Raw genomic sequence first — 18,529 nt, forward strand, 5'->3', positions numbered from 1 at the left:
CATTACTTCGTACACCACAAAGTAATTGAAATTTCAGGACGAGAGAGAAATAACTGTACTCAATGGCATCTGATGTTTTTAAAACCATATTTTCACTCACGTCAAACTTTGTCTGATACTCTTTTGACGTTATCGGTAACACATTTTCAATATCTAAAGTGGAACTCTGAGCTTCAAATTTCAAACTCTTCTGATTATTTTGTGAAATTCCAGTTGTCTCTTTTAGCTCTTAGTGTAATAATATAGAAGCTCATAGTTTGACTGCTTGTGAATATGTATGTGTTAATGTAAGTGTAAGCACGTGATATCTTATTTCTCGGTAACTTCTAGCCAAATCTAAACAAAATTTGATGGCTAAGTCCCCATCATCTAAGACAGTGGTTCTCAATGTAATTCCTATCACGACCCCCATTTTATCACAACCTCTTACCAACGATCTACTTATAATTTCTGGTTTATAATAAGCTTGTGTTGGTTCTTTTTACACATTACCGTAAAAAAAACCTATACCTATTGCAGAGTACACCTATTGCGGAGATCTCACGATATCCATCTATTTCTATAATAATAGTAGAATCCATTTCTTGTATATAGGGGATCTAGTAACTTCCCTGAAAGCAAATTGACTAAAACCAAATTTGGTCAGTTCATTCATATTACAAATATCGAACACGATCCGTCATACTGTTCCAAAATAGAGGCCGTTTAAGAATATTTAAACTTCATAACTTTCTTAATTTTGGGTCATTGATAAAAAAATTAAGTGATTTCTAATTTTGGTTTTAAAAAACTTGGACAGTTGCAAAAGAAATTATTTAGTATTTTAAATGACTTGATAATGTGGGTCTCTAAGATTGAACTGGACATTGCCGCACTAGTGAAATTACATCATGCTCAAGTATCTCAATAGCTTTCAATTTTAATTGTATTCCAATATACAGGTTTTGTTGAATTTCTATTTTTCTGGTATTTCAATGTGCAGTTCTCATTAGTTTTATATCGTACCTCTTTCATTTAAATTGATTTTTAAACGACCTTGCACCTCTTCAAATGTTTAGTTGACCTATTGATTAGTTGACCTTGTTCCTATCAGAATAAAATTCAAAATAATATTTCAAAATATTTTCCGATATTAGATTCTAATTATATTTATCTCTCCCGCTTATCTTCGCGATCCTCAGGTTGAGAAACGCTGATCTAATATATAAAGATCGCTATACTTGATTGTCGAACTTGGCCATGCACAGGCACGGCTCATCTTGTATGTGGTACTTTATTTCTCGGTTACTACTGGCCAAATCTGAACAAATATTGATGACCATGTTAACTATTGTCTTTAAAATGAAGCTAGCTATATCTTGTGGTCAAGCTCGGCCAGGGACAGTCCCGACTCGCTTTGTATATGATACTCTAGTTTTGGTAACTACTGGCCGTTTCTGAACGAAATCGGCTGGACAAGTAACCCATTATCTAAGAAACAAACATCGCTATATTTGGTAAACGAATTTGGCCAGGAAGAGGCTATGCTTACTTTGTATTTGGCACTTTATTTCTCGCTAACTACTCCTCGGATCTAAACGAAACTTGGTAGCTAGGTAAATCATTGCTTAAAGAATAACGAATGTTATATTTGGTGGCCGAACTCATTAGGTTTTTCCTTTACTATCAGGAAGTAATGAAAGCCTTACAGATAAAATAGTAACAACCACTGGCGTGACAGCCCTTCACGGACCTAAGCCACTCGAAATCATCTGTTAGCGACCAAATGAACAACGTGTCGCCTAGCGACGAATACGCTCTCAGAGCGTTGTATCTCATTATTAATCTAGGGCATTTGTGCTGGTAGAGGGAAAAACAACTGGTAGAAAGCTAATATTCACTGTTTAAAATATATGTTCTTCAGGAGCCACTTATTCATTAGTCAAAAATTTCGAAAAGTCCCACGTAATAACATTATATATATATAACATATAACATTTCACTACCCTCCATTACTTTCATAATAAAAAATTATAAAAAGAAATAATATTTTTGTTGTATATTGTTTTTAACACACAGCCATTTTTAATCCTTCAAGTTGTACTTAAAATAACAGAAGTAGACTTGCTAATATTACGCTCATACATTAAAATATTTTCTGTTGTTTTGTATGTAAACTTCTAAATAACATTTTAGGCATTAGTCAAGCAGACTGTTCTACCAAATTTGACACATTTCTTACATTTTCAGGTTAGGTTAGAGCTTTGTATTTCTTTTAGAAGAGCATGCACTAAATGAGGAGCTTCATTACTACTTGCAGATTGACTTCAGGAGGGCTCAGTAAATACAGCGTGGACATTATGGCATAGAAACTAAAGTGCATAAAATACGAACCATCTTGGACTAGGTAGCAACTAGAAAGCACGAATGGTATCTAAGCTAAACAGGGCAGAAGCACAGTAGGGAGGCCCTACAAGTAGAAAAGGGGTGCGTCCGTAGGGAGGAGGCGCGTCAGCGTCGGGGGATATACCCAAGGTAGTGGAAGGTAGACGAAGGTAGTGGAAGAGCACACTTACCCACAAATATTTTCACTATCACTCAAAATTCATTTCAGTATGCTGTGCACTGACAGTAGTTACTTATATTCGCACTCTCATTCTTTCCCGAAAACTGTTTCAGATTGTATTTTATCTATAAATTTTTTAATTGGTAGAACCGTCTGCTCGAGTAAACCCACATTTCACAATTGCAATACTAGTAAGGAAGTAATTTCTACCAACCAAACGAAAATACAAAAATGGTCTGCTGCAATCGTCTTCATCATCACCGTCATTAAACTCCGAAGTATTTAGATGCTTGTTTGATTATTTGAGGTATTTCTTTGATTACTTACTTTTAGAAAGTAATAAATGATTTTAAAATTATGCACAAGTGATTTCTTAACGAGTCTGGTTTACCAAAATTCTTTTATATACAATTATTTTAATGTGTTCGCGAAGCACCTTCAGCTCACGAAGCAAGAGCGGTATCCAGGACCGCAACCAGCCTCAGACGTTTGGGGGGGATGAATAAATTAGGGGGGTAAGTCATTAAATATTCTCTTACAAATAGCTAAATTGTGTTTTTTTTGTATTAATAATAGCATTTTATGTTAAGGTCTGGAGGGGCCACGAAAAGTTTAGAGAGGGCCTGGCCCCCGTAGCCCCCTCTGGTTGCGGGCCTGGCGGTATCTATGGTACATTCCAACAATATATACTTATTTCAAATGCAGGACGCTGTAGTCTGTTAATCACGCTAACTCCTAATAGTTTACAATAAGCTAATGAGTGTTATCACTAAATGCACTATCCTTTACCTGACACCAAGAGCTGTTACAAACGCGAGGACAATTTGCGAAAGACCCAAAAGCTTGAAGAGAACCACTACATCATGTTATAAACGCTGGAACCTTATTCAACACTACAGAGCTCATAATATTCTTACATAATCACTTTTTCGTCTTACACCTCGCTGTCGGTATTCGATGATAGATTGCAGTGAAAATTGAAACCGCAAGGGAGCACAAATTAGGCACATTTCCATCATCCGGGACGGATCAATAGCAACTGTTTCCGTGTTACTTGATAATAACGTGAGAAAGGAGGAAATCTGAAATGTCAACTTGTAAATGCGTCCAAAAGATGTGAGGCAATTAGTCTTTTATTTGTTGTTTCTTCCTTGGCTTCAATGTCAGGTAACAGCTGCACAAAATACAACTCTTTATTTGCGTTTCATTAAAGTGTTAAGAGTACAAGAGATCCAAATGGAAGTAGAACAACTAATGTCAACACAGCGAATTAAGTGTTTACAGTTCGACAGAAGAAGTAACTAACATTTAGTTTTTATATACTTTTCGTTATTCCGTATTTAATATTGTCGTATCAAGTTCAAGTTTGGAAAATCGTATTATTACTCAAAATTGAATACGTGACTGCGTCCTCAGCTGTCTGTCAAATTACAAGCAGTATCTTGTCAGTTGCAAGTACGGGGGTTGGGAGGGGGTCCATCGGGCCTAGACCGCTCAAAACGTCCTAACTCAACATACTTTTGTACATTTTCTTAATAAAACATCACTTGTTTAACAGTGAAATGATAGATGTAGCATTAACATTTGATGTTACATTTCATCTATACATTTCCTCTTATAAAAGCAATCTAATTCTATCATTTTCAACGAACTTAAAAAAATTCGTTACTGGATTCTGTATGTCTGTGTATGTGTGTGTCGTCTGTTTTTGTTAATTTTTCAATTTTGAGCCCTCCATTTGATAGAGCATCAAAAGCTATCTAAAGAAGTAATGGAACTTTTCACATCACATTTACCGTTCCCGAGATGTTGGCCAAAAAAGTTTCGATTTCGGGAGATTTAAGGAGCCATATCTCGGGACCCGTAATTCGTAAAGAAATTTATTGGTGTTGATCGTTACCTAAGATTATGGTAAACATTTTGGTACCAAATAGTAAAAGGTGGCCACTGTTTATATTTGCATTATATGCGGTGATAAAAAGTGATAGCCCGATATAGCTAATTCAAATGATCCTCTAATACGCAGGCTACAAATATGTAAGTGTATTATCTATTGAATTTAATCAAATAAATTTAATATACAATTTCATATCAATTTCAAAAACACTATTTCTTTTTAAGTTAGTTCTGACAATGCTCTTGGATACGCGGGTTCGAAATATGTAAGTGTATTATCTATTGAATTTAATCAAATAAATGTAATATACAATATCATACGGTGTATAAATTTCAAAGACTAATTCTTTTTAAGTTAGTTCCTGCAATGCTATTGGCGCATTTTTTTTTTAATTTTGAAAATATAGGTGGAAGTATTTTACAATACCTTATCTAGTACAGAATACGCGTAATACCCGTTTAATACTACACACACGTAATGGCTTTTAGTATTGGACCCCCTCTCTCCAAAGCTTGGATCCGCCCAACAAAAATTTATATTTCCTCCAGTATGTCAATTTGTTCATCTTGTCTTTTATCAATTATTGAACAATGTTATACGTAGTTAAACAGAAATTGAGAGTAAATCATAATTTTGGATTACATATATATATATATATATTGCTAAGCATACCGTATACTCAAGGTGACCAGGCGTCCCGTTCGAGAATCAGAAAAAGACGGGACAACGGTTGGAAAAAAGGGACTGTCCGGGCTAAAACGGCTTAAATGTCCCGTTTTTTAAGTAAAAATGACCTAGGTGTCCCGTAATTATTCAAAATATAAATCGTCAATGCAAATTCTACTCTCTTCCGTCCAACACACGTTGCCAAGGTTCAGGCGTGTCTAGAACTTCTGAATTTTCAAATGGGAATTGAGTGTTCGTGGTTCAAGTGGAAATTGAGTGGGAATTCTGAGTGTTCAGCTTTAAAAGAATTGTTGGGTAGAACTTACAATCGGGAACCATTATTTGTTGTGTGGTACACGTGAAGTTAGAAACGGTGTGTTATCACTCTTACTTGTGTATTTTGTAAATTGAGAACACTGCTGAGTCCCAAAATGCAATCTGGAAGTAAGATATTCCCCCTCCCCCCCTAGCCGATTCGTATGCGTCCCGTTTTCCCAAGTGAAAATTCTGGTCACCTTGCGTATACTATCAACTTTCTGTTCTCATAACTAAAACTTGATAGGCTATACACGGGAAAAGCCTGTGGTTTAGTCTGTTTCATTTTAATAATTGGGTTGTTATCGTACATAATACATTTTTTTTCTTATTTTGAATATACCTATACTTGTATATGAAGATAGTTATGAAGGGTCTTTCCTAATAAGATAGTGAAATCGGCCCTGGATCCAAATTGGGTCGCTATTGACCCAAAAGGTTACCCTTGACCTAAAACTACCTCAAAAAAATTTTTGAACCCCATCCCCTCCCCTTACCGAATTATCGTACCATACATGCACAAAATGGAATATTTTTTAAAAATTTTGGTGGGGGTGATCGAAAAGTGTTGAAAGTTTCACAGATTGTAGATACTATTTAGATGCAAATGTGATTTTTTTTCAAAACCATTGATGCGTATTTTCTTTATTTTTTTGCGTGTTGAAAATTTCAAAAAAATTGTAGGAAAAAATTTTGGCGGACACGTCGCTGATTTTTCGGTTAAAAATTTGTTATATTCCCTTAGGTACAACATATATTTTTTTCGGGGCCTGAAAGTTATGGCAACATTGTCAAAAATAAATAAAACTGAAAACAAACGTGTTCTTTGCACAGTTTTTCCACCATTTTATTGCCCTGAAGGTGAAGTCCCCTTCAAACAATCTCTTGCGAAAGTTGACAATTTTCCTTTCTTTTGCGTCCCTTCTGCTTCTGGTGTTCTTCGGCTGCTTCGATTGGGTCCATTTCGGAATAGAAACACTAAATATATCTCCGTAACAGTGCTTCCACTTCAACGACTCCTGCACAACAAAGTTACACTCAGCTCGCGGTAGAGAACGCCACTGTATGCGGCCAGTGAAGCAGGCACTGATAGATACGTTCAGCCGACGCGAGGTTTTTTTGAGCCCGTTAAAAACAACGTGTCCCCCTCCTCAAATTTTTTTCATACTTTTTTTTTTAATTTTCATCACGCAAAAAAATAAAGAAATTACTCATCGATGATTTTTTTTTAAAAAAAATCACATTTACATCTAAATAGTATGTATCCTCGTCGCCAAAAGTGCCTTTACATCGCTGTGACGGGTATGTGATCGCGCAGTACTGCAAGGAAGGGATGGTTGCATAAGAAATTGTGATTAATTTTGAAGAGTTTTTATTTTGACTAGGGGATTAACATAGGTGAAGGGAGAAAAGACACAGATTTGAAGCATCAGTGCACTGTTATTGAAGCATCAGTGCACGAAAAAATTCGTATTCTCAGTTTTTCTATTTATTGTTTTATATGTTAAACACCACAATATGTATCACTGATATCGCAGATCGTATTATTTTTAAAATCGTGTTTGTAACCTATTGTCAAAACATTCATCTCCAGACATGATGTAGAGAGAAGAGAAAGAGATACGACATCTGTAATATATGTATATGTGATTCACTAAGTAACTGTAGAAATTAGTTAAAGGACACATAAGAGAGCGAAAAGCAGGTCTAGAAGTCTGAACTTTTTAGAAACGTCCTAGATAGGTGAAAATATAGTTAAAAATTGCGAAAGGTATCATGTATTTTACCTTTCCTTTCTAGTATACTTTTTCTTTCACATCCAAACATCTCTATTCAGAATTACGAGATAAAGGTAAGGAGAGAAACATTTCCATTTCAAGAGTTATATCAGGAAAAAAATCTATTGACTTAGACTAGTTCGAACTCGCAACCCTTGAATCCATAGCTCAGCGCTCTATCGATTGAGCTAACAACTTCCGTAGGAGAAGCCTGATTTCTGCAACTACCGGTTGCTGAATGGTGTGTATTAACCAAGTTGGCCGAGATAATAGCTTCATATAGCTATTGCAATAATAATAATAATAATAATAATAATAATAATAATAATAATAATAATAATAATAATAATAATAATAATAATAATAATATAAAGCAGAAGAACAGAATTTAAAAAGTCGCATATGTTAAAAGTTTGACGTGCAGAGTAAGTCCTAATATGAGATTTTATTAATTATATATAATAAATGTAAGCGTGGTTTATTCGTGCGTGCTACTCAAACTGCGCAACTCACTACCGTAGTCCCATAAGGGTTGTACGCGCATGGTACAGTAGCCTTGCGTCCTCCAACCGTGAAGAATGTTTCGGTTTGAACCTATGGGTGTCCTAAGAGGAAGGAGTAGAAGGAAGTATTAGTTTTTTTTTTTTTTTTTTTTTTTTTTTTTTTTTTTTTTTTTTTTAAGTGTTCCTAGTTTCATCAGAGGACTGAGAACATTTCTTTAAATAAAACTTTGGCAACTACTTTTCTATCAAATTCCATTCGAAGGGAACATTATATGAATTGCAAATCTAAAATCCACAGCTGAGAACAAAATATTATGTTCAATATTTCATTATTATCCTTTGATTTGTAATGAAAAACTAATTATAAGCATTGACGATTTCAGAAGATTCTCCTCCGGTAATGGTCAATATATGAATGAGAGAAAACTGATAAAACATTATTAGTCCACTTTGAGCATGGTCCAAGATAACTTATGGTCATGAAGGGGGAAATTTATGTCGACAGAGTCTCAAATTCTCCCACAGGTCATGCCCTGAAATCATCACTGTTTGAAAGGTTTCCTTAACAAATAGAATATTACATTTATTTCTTGTTTTACGTTTTGAAATGGAAAAATCATAATTTTAAAGTGAATTATAATACGATAAACATAAAGATTTATAGAACTAATGAAGTAAATATTCTTGTGTAAGTTATCGATTTCTAATCAGATTAAAACTCGAATATTCGTTTGCATCGCACTTTAAAGTAAATCCTCTCTCTATATAATTCTTACTAGAAAGTATGTATAACTCCAATTACTTAATCAATATTTTTAATAATATATTTTTATTGTAATACTTTTACTATTCAGTGTTGTATACACTACATTTCCCAAAGCAAAACCTCGCAAATGTATAGTGGACTAGTGAATATTATCAAATAAATTATCATTTTGTTTACGTAAATACTTCATCGCCTCATTTGAAACTTCGTACTTTAAATAATAATAATAATAATAATAATAATAATAATAATAATAATAATAATAATAATAATAATAATAATAATAATAATAATAATAAAATCATAGCCATACCTTTATCAGAATTTCAGGCTTAGTCAATAAATGAATTCAACGTGGTCTCTATTCGAAGTTCTATTTAATCAAATCCGATAGGAATACAAAGAGAAACTTCGAGAACAAGTAAAAGAAAAATGTTACTTTGGTGGGATTGGAAGTAACTTTTACAGTGCCCGAGAATTATCCTGGCAGTGACGTAGACTTTGCTCTTGTTCAAATGCTATCCCACTGGTTAAAGCAGACGCTTCGTTCAATTTAACGTCCAATCCCAGGAAAGAGAAAATGCGCGAACAGAAATACCAGCTTAAAAGCACGCTCCGTTCTCTACAACAGGAAAGCGAAAGGAAATGAACCGAAATGGGAGATTCGTTTTCGATAAATATACTTCTCATCTTTGTATAACGATAACTGGAGTTCGAGGAGACATAAATGCTACATTTTTTGCTATTATATTTATATAATTTTCATGAAGAACATGGTTATTTTATATTTGAATTTTATATTATAAGTATGTGGAAAATAATTTTAAATGATAGCCATTTATGTTTATTCTGTTCTAACAACACTCAGATTTCAACATGCTACAAACTTTCGTTCTATTGAAGATAGACACAAACATGCTGTGGACGAAATGGGAAGGGGAGTCCAAAGTTTATTTTAAAGAAACTCCCATGTCTTTACCTATCACGGTTCTTGAGTTAGAGGATGATATATGAATTTGTTTCCTGGTCGCGGAAACAGAGGGGGGTTAGTGAATGTAGCTTCGAAAAGTATAACATTTACCAATAGGACATAAGAACAGCATCCCAGGAAAAACACATTCAAACAAATTGAAAAACAAAAGCGAAATGAAATGAACTGAAAAGCGCGTGTTTTCTTTGTGTAGGGCTGTACAGTCTATGCTGACTGGTGAAAGTTGTCAATCCTTTAATTTATTCTCGTTCTCGAAATTTAGTGTATAAGAATGGCTGATAGTACCTTAAAGAAAGGCAAGCCGTTGCATTTTGATGCAGGAGACATTGTTTTTAATGTTTACAACTTTTCTTGCAGCAAACAATAATAAATCTGACAGTGTTCATGAAACCTCTTGAGCAACATGTGTCAGTGAGAGATCCGTGTGGCGAATTGTGAAAGAGAAGGAGTAAAGTCTGGACCACCCGTCGTAACACCCTGTAAAGCAAGGCCAAATATACAGAAAAGACAAATAAATTTAGATTCTTTCGATGAAGTAGTAGCTCGTAGAACAATTCACAGTCTCTATGCTGACGACATTGTCGCCACCTTAAATAAATTATTGTGCGAACTTAAGAAAAGCATTGACTTCAAAGGTTTTGAGTGGGCATTACAACAAATACTGCGCATGTTGGGATTTAGGTTTTAAAAAAAAATCTATTGGAAATAGAAAACTGCTTTTTAAAAGGAAAGATATTGTTGTTTGACGACATAAATATAGGATCTAATCTTATTTTTTCTTTCTTTGTCGTAACAATGCACATATATATGCTAGCATTATTCAAATACATTGTTATCTAAATTCTCTCTAGTTCGCTACCAGCATTATTTTAAACTGTAGTTACGACGTGGCGTGCGAAGCGTTCATTGTACCATCTAAGCACTATTTGTGAATAGCGTAAGTTGGTAGCCTTGCAACTGAGAGCGTTGACGTCACTGCCAAGATAGTTCTCGCCGACTGTAGGAGTTCTTTACAATTTACAAACAAATGCCTTAGACAGTTTTTTCTTTTCTTTAAGTTAACTTACTCACCGAACGTATCTGAGTAACTTGTCTCTATTTTCTACTCGGTCATATATGTTTTACAATCATTTCCGTTAATCTTGAACGACAGGAACACGAATACAAAAACATCTAAGAGAATTAAAATTCCAAACTCCCCCACCGGGAATCGAAACCGGGACCCCATTAACCTAAGGCACACGTGCTAGCCACTAGACCAGCGGGGAAAGCAAGTATCCGAAGTTTACATCTATTTCATTCTGCTGTAATAATGTTTACCGTATTCGTTACTTTGAGGAATGATATATGTTATTCCTATAGGTTCTCTTACGTATTCGTCCGTGAATATTATATAAATTATCAGAATTATTCATGATCTTCCATGGAAATTCACTGGTGCATGCGCAGTAGAAACAGACGAATGCAGTTTACTGATATTAGTCAGAATGCAAATTTCTAACAGGCTATCAGAATTCCTTATTGGAAAGTAGTGGTTCCCAACCTGGGGACGCGCAGCTTCCTCCTGAGTAAGCATGAAGTGGGAGTAAGGGGCCGAAAGCTACTGGCAGAAATGAATTGTAAAATAAATTATTATTATTATTATTATTATTATTATTATTATTATTATTATTATTATTATTATTATTATTATTATTATTATTATTATTATTATTATTATTTTTCATACCACTAAATCAATTTCTTCACTGCTTTCTCGTCGCAGCCCAAAACCCAAGCGATCTGAATGAGAGTTTGTTCCCCTTTTACTAGACTATAATTTCTCCTCGTAGACTAACAGATAGTTATCTACAGAATTTAGAGCTAGGCATTTTGACAACTTGTAGAAATTTGCATTGTGATTCGTATTAGCAATGACAGTAAAGTGGATCTTTCTGTTTCTTCTGTGTATAATCAGCATCATTATATCAGAAGTATTCCGCCATTACCAGCGGTCACTTACCGTAGCTGAGAAGCTGCCATGCTCCACAATCTTGTTAACCTCTCCATCTTCACATACGATTTTTCTGTTTTGATATCGCCAATAGCCTAATTATGTTTCTATATAGTCTAATTCGTCCCCTCCATCTCTTTCCTGCCACCATACCCGCTAGCACATCCCTCATGATACAGTTCCTTCCTAACCAATATTCCAACCAGTTTCTCTTCCTCTTCTTAATAATATTTTTCTCCTTCCATTTCCAACCATCTCATTCGTTTTCCTCTCGACCCAGCTATTTCTCTCCATTCTTCTCCACGCACATATTACGAAAGCCTCCAATTGTTTCTCATCATTTCTGCGTAATGTCAATGTTTCTGTCCTATAAATACAGTAAAATACAGTACACGAAGCATTTTATGAGTCTTTTCTTTTCAACTCTAAGGCCCCACAAAATAGTATTTTCTTCATCCTAAATGCTTCTTTCGCTATTTCTATTCTTGCTTTTATTTCACGTTCTCATGTCATATCACTAATAATACTATTCAGACATCAAAAACTAGTCACCTGTTTTTTCCCGCTCCTACTTCTATATTTGACACCGATCGCTTCGTTTCAGTCACTATGGATTTTGTCTTTCTAACATTTATTTTCATTCCATATTCTTCAGAAGCCTTTCTCAAGTTTTCTACATCTTATTAATTTTATTTTTAGATTCTGCAACAACTATCATATCAACCCCAAACCGTATACACCTCATCATTCTATCTCCTACCGAAATTCCATCTTCATTATGAAAACTCATTTTTTGCTATCTCTTCTACATAGCTATTAAATAATGTCGGCGAAGTATATAATATCTGTTGAACTCACCTTTCAATTACACTGCCTGTCTACTGTGCATGCGCCAGTGAATTTCCATGGAAGATCATGAATAATTCTGATAATTTATATATTATTTACGGACGAATACGTAAGATAACCTATAGGAATAACATATATCATTCTTCAAAGTAACGAATACGGTAAACATTATTACAGCAGGATGAAATAGGTGTAAACTTCAGATACTACAAAATGCATTTCACTTGCTTTCCCCGCTGGTCTAGTGGCTAGCACGTGTGCCTTAGGTTAATGGGATCCCGGTTTCGATTCCCGGTGGGGGAGTTTGGAATTTTAATTCTCTTAGAGGTTTTTGTATTCGTGTTCCTGTCGTTCAAGATTAACGGAAATGATTATAAAACGTATATAACCGAGCAGAAAATAGAGACAAGTTACTCAGATACATTCGGTGAATCAGTTACCTTAAAGAAAAGAAACAAAGTGCCTAAGCCATTTGTCTGTAAATTGAAACGAACTCTTAAAGGTTAGTTCCAGTCCCACCAAGGTAACATTTTTCTTTTATCTGTTCTCGAAGTTTCTCTCTGTATTTCTATCGGTTTCGATTAAATAGAACTTCGAATAGAGACCACGTTGAATTCATTTATTGACTAAGCCTGAAATTCTGATAAAGGTATGGTTATGATTTTATTATTATTATTATTATTATTATTATTATTATTATTATTATTATTATTATTATTATTTAAAGTACGAAGTTGCAAATGAGGCGATGAAGTATTTACGTAAACAAAATGATAATTTATTTGATAATATTCACTAGTCCACTATACATTTGGGAGGTTTTGCTTTGGGAAATGTACTGTATACAACATTGAATAGTAAAAGTATTACAATAAAAATATATTATTAAAAATATTGATTAAGTAATTGGAGTTAAACATACTTTCCAGTAAGAATTATATGGAGAGAGGATTTACTTTAAAGTGCGATGCAAACGAATCTTAATCTGATTAGAAATCGATAACTTACACAAGAATATTTACTTCATTAGTTCTATAAATCTTTATGTTTATCGTATTATAATTCACTTTAAAATTATGATTTTTCCATTTCAAAACGTAAAACGAGAAATAAATGTAATATTCTATTTGTTAAGGAAACCTTTCAAACAGTGATGATTTCAGGGCATGACCTGTGGGAGAATTTGAGACTCTGTCGACATAAATTTCCCCCTTCGTGGCCATAAGTTATCTTCGATCATGCTCAAAGTGGACTAATAATGTTTTATCAGTTTTCTCTCATTCATATATTGACCATTACCGGGGGAGAATCTTCTGAAATCGTCAATGCTTATAATTAGTTTTTCGTTACAAATCAAAGGATAATAATGAAATATTGAACATAATATTTTGTTCTCAGCTGTGGATTTTAGATTTGCAATTCATATAATCTTCCCTTCTAATGGAATTTGAGAGAAAAGTAGTTGCCAAAGATTTATTTAAAGAAATGTTCTCAGTTCTCTGATGAAAATAGGAACACACTTTAAAAAAAGAAACAAAAACGAATACACCCTTCAGGGTTTGAACACACAAACTTCTAATTGAAAGAAGAATCACCCAAACCGCTCGACCCGTTCGTATGTCTTCAGTGCGTATCTTTTGACTTTTGGGTAGAGTAGTTTCCTGCTTCACAGTTCTTTTTGTTTATGTCGATACGACTATAAGTTTGTGGTGAATATTTGGCAGTTACAGGTCTTGCAATGCATAAAAGTCTTTTTCGTATAAATTATGTTCAATTTTACGTCCTAATAACTTATATGCAACATGTTGAATCTGTGAAATGATTGGGGTTAGAGTGATCGTAAATGTTTTCATAGTTAGGAGCCTGGATATGCACACTCGCTTAACGTGGGGATTTACTTTTGAGAAATTTGGTACTCAAAAGCTATGGATTTAACATTAATATAGTTCATTTTCGATTATGTTTACATGTTCCTGTGTCTCCCATAATAGAATTAGAGGTGACACGGATTTCGATTCTCGTCAGGAGTCGCGTGGTTCGGGTTTCACGTTAAGTCGTAGATGCACGTCTTGTATAGAGTAGTACCTGAAAGACACGCTGCACTCTGTATCACCTCACCTCGTAAGATATTCTACGTTTGCATAATTTCTAAACCACTTTTCATTCTTTGAATTTCCTCCTTCCTCTTAGGACACCCATAGGTTCAAACCGAAACATTCTTCACGGTTGGAGGACGCAAGGCTACTGTACCATGCGCGTACAACCCTTATGGGACTACGGTAGTGAGTTGCGCAGTTTGAGTAGCACGCACAAATAAACCATGCTTACATTTATTATATATAATTAATAAAATCTCATATTAGGACTTACTCTGCACGTCAAACTTTTAACATATGCGACTTTTTAAATTCTGTTCTTCTGCTTTATATTATTATTATTATTATTATTATTATTATTTTATTATTATTATTATTTTATTATTATTATTGCCGTAGCTATATGATGCTATTATCTCGGCCAACTTGGTTAATACACACCATTCAGCAACCGGTAGTTGCAGAAATCAGGCTTTTCCTGCAGGAGTTGTTAGCTCAATCGGTAGAGCGCTGAGCTATGGATTCAAGGGTAGCGAGTTCGAAACTAGTCTAAGTCAATAGATTTTTTTCCTGATATAACTCTTGAAATGGAAATGTTTCTCTCCTCACCTTTATCTCGTAATTCAGAATAGAGATGTTTGGATGTGAAAGAAAAAGTATACTAGAAAAGAAAGGTAAATTACATGATACCTTTCGCAATTTTTAACTATATTTTCACCTATCTAGGACGTTTCTAAAAAGTTCAGACTTCTAGCCCTGCTTTTCGCTCTCTTATGTGTCCTTTAACTAATTTCTACAGTTACTTAGTGAATCACATATACATATATTACAGATGTCGTATCTCTTTCTCTTCTCTCTACATCATGTCTGGAGATGAATGTTTTGACAATAGGTTACAAACACGATTTTAAAAATAATACGATCTGCGATATCAGTGATACATATTGTGGTGTTTAACATATAAAACAATAAATAGAAAAACTGAGAATACGAATTTTTTCGTGCACTGATGCTTCAATAACAGTGCACTGATGCTTCAAATCTGTGTCTTTTCTCCCTTCACCTATGTTAATTCCCTAGTCAAAATAAAAACTCTTCAAAATTAATCACAATTTCTTATGCAACCATCCCTTCCTTGCAGTACTGCGCGATCACATACCCGTCACAGCGATGTAAAGGCACTTTTGGCGACGAGGATACAATCTGTGAAACTTTCAACATTTTTCGATCACCCCCACCAAAATTTTTAAAAAATATTCAATTTTGAGCATGTATGGTACGATAATTCGGTAAGGGGAGGGGGTGGGGATCAAAACTTTTTTTGAGGTAGTTTTAGGTCAAAGGTAGCCTTTTGGGTCAATAGCACCCCAATTTGGATCAAGTTTCGATTTCACTATCTTACTAGGAAAGACCCTTTAATGGAAACACCTGGAGTTGGAAGCACGTTAAAAATCTATATTAGCAAACAGCCATGCGGCTAACACAGCGTCGAGTTATTAATGGTAATGTGTAACTTACGAACAGTGCTGAGTGTTGAGTGAAATCTCATCGGTAAAAAAAAAAAAAAAAAAAAAAAAAAAGTGTTTTATCACTAACAGAAAAAACTTATCTAATGCACTAGTTCTTATATATATATATATATACAACGTTCTGAAGCTGAAGTTAGCTTGTAGCGATACTTTTTTTTTTTTTACCGATTTATGTTCCCTCAAAAGCCGCCACTACTTAAAGTAACTTAATAAAATCTTAAAATGAAAACTAAGGTTTATATACATGTTGGCACTATTTAAAATTAGAATTATATATATATATTTTTTAAATCTTTTTTAGGTGTTACCGGAAACAGTGCTGAACATCGGTGGAGCCAACTTCGGTAAGTTTACACTTGGAATCGCTAGATGTTCAGCTAATGTTTACTGCTCTGTCTAATTTATACAAAATTTATAGTCTTGATGACATTGTAATGAAATGAGTAGAGCCGTAAAAACCGGTGATGCAGGCGCTGCAACGAAGCTGAGGCCCACGATAAAGGTATCCCGCATATTACCGAAGACCATATTATTTATTAGCGAATACTAAAATTACCCTGCTATTCATTTTGTCTATATGAGATTTCAAAACCACAAAATTTGAGATTAGTGGAAAACTGGTATTGATTCTTTTCCCCTCTTTATTAAAATATTAGTAATGTTCAAAAAGTAAAAACTATTCATATATTAAAGCCACCAAAACATTTTGTATTGTACAATTCACACTATCTTGCAGGCTAGTCTGCTTAACGCTGGGTCTTTGAATTCAGAATAGCAAACGAGTCACTTAAACGACGGCGAAGCTAGGGCAGCGGTGGATCAGTGATAGTGCGCTCACCTCTGATACGTGAGGTCCCTGGTTCGATTCCAAGTATCACCAAATCAAGCTTGTGATGGACAAACATTTTGTGTATGTGTTATTTCGGGGTTCTTCAGCTTTCTTCATTCCATCATTTCATTCATTTTCATTATCATTGTCTCTCGTAGCTTTGGTGCATAAGCGTAGGGCGTAAAATTAGAAATTTCATTACGACGTAGAAACCTATCCTCAATATAATTGCGATACCATAAGTGTAAAATAAAAAATGTGCAAACTGAAGAAAATCAATATTCAGTTGCAGAAAACTGATTGTTTCCTGCGGGTGAATTCCTGTGTATATGTACAGTATGCATCTACATTTATCCATTGGTGTGAAAATGTGACTAGGTTGATGCAGTGTTGCCATATAAAAAGGCTATTTAATGCAAGTCCGTAAAATGGGTGTTTTCGACAGAAACGCGGCCCCTGGCAACACTGTTGTCGTAAAATTACTGCAACAGGTGTGCTTTAGGTTAATTAATGATTAGCAACGAGAATTTGCACATAATTGATAACATCAATTGTTATTCAAAAATTTGTGATAAATTTGCGATACCTACGTAGAACATGCTTACATTTGTTTCAAGTCTCAGGTCTTTATCATTCTTAGATCAAAAGATATACGCAATCAAACTTTGGGTTGCGCAACTTTACGGACACACTGTACTTTTAAACCGTCTCTTCCAACATGTTATTGCTTCTTACAGATGACGTAATTATCAAGAAAGGAATAAAATATTTTACAAACCGACATTCATTATATAACACTATTATATTATTATATTTCCCTATTATACACTATGCTAGTAATGCAGAGTTGCCAAGTTCAGAGAAGAAAATTATCGATTTTTGTCTTTAAAATTATCATACATTACAGTCATCGTATATTCGTTATACACCTGATAATTGTAGAAACAAAGTAATACTACAATTTTTTAGTTATTACGCTTTCACCGAAAAATTCAATCAACATATTCATAGTTTCATTTGACGTGTGACATGTAGCCGCGGTGGCTCGCTCAGTAGTAGAGCGTTCACCTCTGGTGCTTGGGGTCCTGGGTTCGATCCCAGCCACCGCCAAGTGAACTTTGTGGTGGACAAACACCGTGTGCGTGGGATTTCTCGGGGTTCTCCCGTTTCCTCCCACTTTCTTCATTCCACCATTTCATTCATTACTCATCATCACCGTGAAGGTATTACACCGGCCTTTAGTCTAACCGGCATAACCGTGGGACGTAAAACTCAAAGATTTCATTTCATTTTCATTCTGTTCAAAAATTACCCTAAACCTCATTGCAACTTGCATCTTAAATGAGATACCCTGTACTAGTAATAGCAATAATATACTAAAATTATCTAGTAATCTTCAGTTTTGAACTCCAAATCGCCCACTGTCCTCAGCGTTTTAAATATCCTTCTTAATACTACTTTGAACAACAACAACAATATTTCCAACCCCTCGTAAAAATAACTGAATTTAAAAAAATGATACAGGGTTGCCATTTGCCAATTCTTAAATTATTATTGATTTATTTTAGCGGAAGTGACTGTCGAAAACTTCAGTAAGCCGGGTTCGATTTCCGGCGGGATTTCATGTGGTTCGGATTCCACATTGAGCTGTAGGTCCATGTCTCATATAGCCTCGCTGCTGAAAGAAACACTAAACTCAAAAACAAATTAAATCAAATCAATCCTTTAGTATCTATATTTTTATAATTATTTAATGCACATCTACAATTTAT

The 18,529-nt window shown here is 34.6% G+C and overlaps 1 protein-coding gene across 2 annotated transcripts in view; it reads left to right on the top strand.

The window, feature by feature from the left end:
• The window catches only part of LOC145686678 (NACHT domain- and WD repeat-containing protein 1), a 1,466,154-nt gene that overhangs the window by 488,378 nt on the left and 959,247 nt on the right, over positions 1-18,529 (top strand). For both annotated transcript variants that reach the window (XM_081760197.1, XM_081760198.1), the window contains one exon: positions 16,230-16,272. The gene's annotated coding sequence lies outside the window, so the exon portion shown is untranslated. The remainder of the gene's footprint in view (positions 1-16,229; positions 16,273-18,529) is intronic.

This window comes from Thermobia domestica, chromosome 5, assembly GCF_964235325.1.
Source record: "Thermobia domestica chromosome 5, izTheDome1.hap1.1, whole genome shotgun sequence".
Taxonomy (NCBI): Eukaryota; Metazoa; Arthropoda; class Insecta; order Zygentoma; family Lepismatidae; genus Thermobia; species Thermobia domestica.